General features: G+C 42.3%; 1 pseudogene; it reads left to right on the plus strand.

Annotated features, from left to right (window-relative positions):
• The first annotated feature begins 3702 nt into the window (after positions 1–3702).
• LOC108512178 (60S ribosomal protein L34 pseudogene) lies at positions 3703–4055 on the plus strand (annotated as a pseudogene).
• The last annotated feature ends 2491 nt before the right edge of the window (positions 4056–6546 follow it).

The raw sequence follows: 6546 nt of genomic DNA on the forward strand, positions 1-6546 counted from the left end.
CAGCTGATTAAAAACTGACCAACCTCTTCCCTTGAGGTTTGCCTTCTCCCTGCTAGAAGCATTCTTTAGATATGGCAGATGAGAGTAGTCTATTAAAATTCAAAGCCATTCTTCCCTTCACTTATAGCCCCCAAAACCTGGGAGGAAGAACTGATAGAAGCATTGTGGGTCTCCCTAAAGCCACCACCATCCCTTAATGTCCTATGATATACTCACTCAAAGAAGCATGAGAGAAAAAATAAAGCTGCATTTGAAATAGGATGAAAACTGCCACACTGGGGCAGTATAACTACATCCTGCTGGCAATTGCCAACCACCTGGGCTTCCTCAAGCCCAACCCCAAATCCCTGGAGGTGCCCTGCCTGATAAATAAAGCAGGCCAAGAGGGGGAGGCTTATAGAGGGTGAAGTATCAATTTAGGACACTATGTTCTCTGGTTTAGAGCAAAAACTGAACTTGAAAATAGCTAGATCCATTTGGTGAGAAAGGATCAGGAAGGGGATTAGAGGAAAACACATTATTAAAGATTCTTATTTGTGTTTTTCCCTTGGGGATTCCTTACCACTGGCTCTTGTGCTTTGGAAACAACCCAAGTAGAATTTGCTTTTATTAGCAACAAAAGCCAATTTCTTTTCCTATTCAATGGAAGGGGAAATGAATAAACAGACCTGGGCCTACAAAAAGGTCAAAAATTTCCAGAAGTGTACTCTTAGGCCAATCGTTTGAAAGTTGGAATGTATTTTTGTACAGAACCAAAGTGTTGTCTAAGAATTAGATTTTCATAGATGTGTCAAAAGAACCTAGTTGGCCCATAATAAAACTAAAATATTAATTTTGCAATTGAGAAGAAAGTAATACTGTCTTAAGAAAGAATAAGAAAACAGAGCAAACATATTGAACAATTCAGTAATCATTTATTAAATCATTGCTTTGTGCAAGATGCAGTTGATTTGAGTGTGATGTTTAGGAGATCAGCTGTGGCCTAGCAGAGAAGGTTTAGTGGATGAGAGGAAGAGAAACCTGCTTAAAGTGGGTGAAGGAGGAGGAGGAGGTGAGAGAGCAGAGCCAAGTGAGACTGTTCTTTATAGGACCTCCATTGGGGAAAAAGAATGTTGTCCTGATAGCTGGAGGAGGATTCAGGTCCAAGGTGTTAAAGCTGTTGGTATTCTCTGATGTGCTTTTAGGCTGCTAGAAAGAAGCAAACATAGAGGGAAAGGCAGAAATACAGGTAAAAGAGGCAAAATCAATTGATACATGTCCCTGTGCAAAGACTATTAGTTATTCCCTGCTATCTGATCTCTGCCTCCCTTTCTTAGGAAAAGAGCCCTTATTTTAATGCACCTAGCTAAAGACTACTTCCCCAGCCTCGTTTGTAGCTATGCGTAGCCTTGTGACTAAGTTCTGGCCAATAAGTTACAAGCAGACATTTTAGGTAGACATTTAGGGAAATTATTGACTTGAAGAAAGCCCCTTTGTCCTTCCTACTGTCAAAACATACAAATATTAAAAATATAATTTCCACACATTATCTGAGCACATCCTAAAGTATAATTAATCATTGATGAGGGAAGTCAGTAAGATGACAAAGCAGGTTCAGTAGAAATAAACAAACAAACAAAAAACACCAAAAACTCTGAAATAACAATGCTAAGTTAGATGTAAAAGTGACGAATGTTCTGCAAGGTTAGAAAACCATCTCTGCTGGTTTTCATCTGCATCTAATCAGTTCTTCTAAGTTAACATCTAACTCTAATCAATAGTACCAAAAGAGTAGTTCATTTCCCAAGAGCGAGATGACCATTAGGGGAACTGGACAATGCTTTAGTATGACATTGGCAGGATATGAAATCATCCTTTTGCATTATTTCCAAGTTTGGGGTAATTTTCCTGAACACCACCTTCCTTCCTCCTGCTGACTGGAATGTGGATACAGTGGCTGGAGCTGCAGTAGCCATGAGGATGGAAGCCACAAACCAGGATGGCAGGACAGAAAAGGAGAAGGAGACCGTGTCCCTGGTGACCATGGAGCCACCAAAACAGCTCTGCACCTAATTCTGGATTTGTTTTATAAAATAAAATTAAAGTTATCTCTTATATAAGCCACTGTTATTTTGGATTTCTCTTAGACATAGCCAAGTCTTATCGTCTAATGGAGCAGGAGGGAGCTAAAGAGAAAGAGAGAAAGAACTATGTAAATAATGCTGGAAATTCAATGGGCAATTGCCCTCAATGAGGTTGTCTACAGGCAGACAGAGAGGACTTTTAGTGAAACCTACTGAAGAAGGTATGGATGATTTAGCAGTTTCCCAACCACAGACAAATAAGAGAAATGCATTGTTCATACTAGTGGGTATTTACTACAATCTTGTAAAATAAACTGAAGAACTAACTAAAGACTACAGAGAAACTGACAAAGTTATCCACAAAAACTTAGGTGATGACACCAAATGGGAAATAAGAATATTCTCAGCCTGGACAACATGTTGAAACCCCATCTCTGCCAAAAAATCCAAAAAGTAGCTGAGCGTGGTGGTGCGTGCCTGTAGTCCCAGCTACTCGGGAGCCTGAGGCATGAGAATTGCTTGAACCCACCAGGAGGCAGAGGTTGTAGTGAGCTGAGATGGTGCCTCTGCACTCCAGCCTGGGTAACAGAGTGAGACTCCATCTCAAAAAAAAAAAAAAGGAAAATTTATAAATTTGCTCAAGTGTTACAAAAAGCTAGCTTGATTTATTTTATCAGTATAATCCCTCCTTGGAATTGTATGTTATATATTATAGTACACATTATATAGTATATATACCTTACACCTATAAATACTGTCTACTTGATATACTCACACCTGCATATTACTTTACAGTATTGTATTCCCAAAGCTATGTTTGACCTACTGCTATGGGTGACTTAAGAAAACTTCTGAGTAATTCTGACTATATGTGACTCTTGCCTATGGGCTGACTAAAGAATCTAATCTCCATCTTAAGATGTGATGCCACTCCAGAGAAGCTGAAAAGTGATCTGATCAGTAAGACTGGTAGAGAGATGAGCCTTAAAACTGCTGAGAAGGAGGGAGGTTGAAAGCAGGTCAATCTGTTGGCTGGGAAGGAGGAAAGTAAAGAAGTTCTCAGCTGATAGCCTCAATATTCTCAGTATGCGACAAGCCATCTGTTGAGAACAGGTGGGCAATGGGAGAGGAAGACTTTCAAGATGCTTGGGAATGTGATGTAGCTTTGGAATCGCTGAATAGGGAATGGGTTTGGGAACTGACCAGAAACTTGTAAGATGATAAGCAAAAGTACACGCCTAAGCATTGTACACAACTCAGCTCTAAATTGGCATCCTCTTCCTTTCCCCCTATTTCCAGTCCCTGCCAGGGAACCTGGGGCATAGGGAAGGGAAAAGATCAAGCTGTTTTCTATTAAGCCTCATCCACTACTCAAAGTAAATATGGTCCAATCAGTAAATCAGATAATATGTAGCAAGTTGTGCAATTTTGTTATATTTGTCTAGGAACTGAAGTTTTAGTCACGTGTTTCAAGCTTATTTTAGAATTAAACTCTGTTCCTTGTACAATGTGGACACTTAATAAATGTTGAATGATTAGCTAAACACAAGCAACTGAGACTTTTATAGCCGTCCAAGTTCTGCAGAAGCCATTGTTTAGAAGAAAATTTATTGGGGGCCATTGTCTGCAGGCACTCAGAATGGTCTAGAGTTTGACATAGCGACGTAGGCTTTCCTACAATACAGCTTCTAACAAAACTAGGCTGTCCTGAACCCCTGGTAATAGAATTGTTTACCTTTATGCCAAGAAGGTTGGGAAAGCACCAAATTCTGCATGTGGCGTGTGCCCAGGCAGACTTCGAGGGATTCGTGCTGTAAGACCTAAAGTTCTTATGAGATTGTCCCAAACAAAGAAACATGTCAGCAGGGCCTATGGTGGTTCACGTGTGCTAAATGTGTTCGTGACAGTATCAAGAGTGCTTTCCTCAACAAGGAGCAGAAAATCGTTGTGAAAGTATTGAAGGCACAAACACAGAGTTAGAAAGCTAAATAAATATGAAACTTTTTTGAGTAATAAAAATGAAAAAAAAAAAGAATATTTGTCAAGAAATGAGTCCTTCAAATGGCAACAAATTCACCTGCACCCACTTGTGAAGACCTCTAGGATCTGAGGTCCCTGTTGTTGCTATTTCTTCTCTCTTCTGAGGTCATACCTTCCTCTTTCTTAAACAGTGCTTCCCTTTGAAGCGAAAAAGAACTGGGAGAGGAGTCCTGAGAGAAAAGGGCTGAGCATGAACGATACAACCTTACATAACAGACATTTTTATCTCACAATTTAAACCTAATACTGTTTTCCCTTTAGTGGCTATATTTATTTTTGAGAGCACAGTATTTAAAAATGGCATGCTGTGCTGAATTGCTCTCCATTGTCCCGTCCTCCCTGGGACTTTGTGATATCATCGGAGTGGTTGGGTATGTTTGTGTTTGATGGCCACGATGCTAATGAAGCAGTGCAGTGTCTTCTGTGGATAGACGGTGGGAAGCGCTCTTCGTGTCCTTCTGGGTTTTAACAATAACCAAATTTTTAAAATGCAGGAGGCAGAATCTGGCAGAGACCTAGCATTGGCCACCTCTTCTCATGGGCTCGATGTCTTAGTATTTAAATGAAGAGTGAGCTCAATTTGCCATGAAAGGAAAGAAACCATTGCTTTCTGTAGAAGGTAAACTTCTCCAGTACCTAAAGAAACAGTTGAGCCAAGAGGGTGGCAGACTTCCTCTTTGGGACAGAGGCAAATGTGACCCTGAATGGAGAATAGACTGGGTTTAAAACAAAGTTAGCAGACTCAAGAGAACTTGGTTTGAACTCTCTCCCAAAGTGACCAAATAGGAATTTTGTACCCAACTTGTGTGACAGTAAGCAGCTTTCATCTTCCTTACTTTCCTGGCCATTGTAAGAGAGCTGTTGATACAACAAAGAAAAGGATGGCAATTTTGCCTCGGGGCTACAAATGCAGAGCCAGATCATCTTTACTGTGTTCCTACTCCGTGCCAGACAGAAACCAAAATATAAAGAAAGGACGCCCCATGTTCGAAGTCAGTGACCTCAGCCAGGTGCGGTGGCTCACACCTGAAATTCCAGCACTTTGGGAGGCCGAGGCCGGTGGATCACCTGAGATTAGGAGTTTGAGACCAGCCTGGCCAACATGGTGAAACCCCATCTCTACTAAAAATACAAAAATTATCTGGGCGTGGTCATGCACACCTGTAATCACAGCTACCCAGAAGCCTGAGGCAGGAGAATCACTGGAACCCGGGGAGTGGAGGTTGCAGTGAGCCGAGACAATACCACTACACTCCAGCCTAGGCGACAGAGCAGGACTCCGTCTCAAAAAAAGAAAAAGAATACAAAAATTAGTCGGGTGTGGTCGCGCGTGCCTGTAATCCTAGCTACTTGGGAAGCTGAGTCTCGAGAATTGCTTGAACCTGGGAGGCGGAGATTGCAGTGAGCCAAGATCACACCACTGCACTCCCGCCTGGGTGACTGCGCGAGATTCCGAGATTCCGTCTCAAAAGAAACAAACAGAAAACCACAAATTCAGTGACCTCAGAACAAGCCCTGCAGCATCCACAACAAAGTCAGGAAGCAGCTGTCCCCGTGCCTTCATGAGGGTCTATGTGTTGCTGCCAGTAGACCAGGCTGGGGAGCGGGACATGGGAGGTGAGCGGCTGGTCTCTTTCTCAAAAAAGGATGTATTACCAATAAACGTGCTAGAGAAAACCATAACGCGCAATGATCAAACTCACATGCGGAGGAGGAACAGAACGAGGGGGCACTGGCGAGGAAAATACAGCCACTGTCCGTAGAAAGAAGATAACTTGCTAGGAAAATAGCACACTTTCACAAGAATTATTTTACAAACCCTAATTTTTAAACACACACACCACAAGCAAACAGTAAGATAAAATCTGAAACCTCATAAATTTAATGTGACTGAAATACATCTGGACTAAAATCACCAGGGTGTTGTGCTCTTCCTCCATTACCTATACTGCCAACTGCAGAAACGTGGAAGAGAAGGGAGGGAAGGGGTGTGCATATCAGATCAGACGCACTAGAGAGGGCATAGCCGAAGGAGAAGCAGAAGTGAGAGGGTGGGAGAGGGCAAGGCCCTGGCATTTACAAGGTGCTGCAAAAGTGTTTCCAGCAGAGGATTTCCTTTTTTTTTTTTTTTGAGAAAAGTCTCACTCTGTCATCCGGGCTGGAATGCAATGGCACCATCTCGGCTTACTGCAACTTCCACCTTCTGGGTTCAAGCAATTTTCCTGCCTCAGCCTCCCAAGTAGCTGGAATTACAGGTGTGCGCCAGCATGCCTGGCTAATTTTTGTATTTTTAGTACAAACGGGGTTTCACCATGTTGGCGAGGCTGGTCTTGAACCCCCATCCTCAGGTGATCTGCCTACCTCGGCCTCCCAAAGTGCTGGGATTACAAGCGTGAGCCACCACACCCGGCCAAGGCAGAGGATTTAAACTGTGAATTATGAC

The sequence above is a fragment of the Rhinopithecus bieti genome, unplaced genomic scaffold (genome assembly GCF_001698545.2).
Source record: "Rhinopithecus bieti isolate Rb0 unplaced genomic scaffold, ASM169854v2 scaffold_26532, whole genome shotgun sequence".
Lineage (NCBI taxonomy): Eukaryota > Metazoa > Chordata > Mammalia > Primates > Cercopithecidae > Rhinopithecus > Rhinopithecus bieti.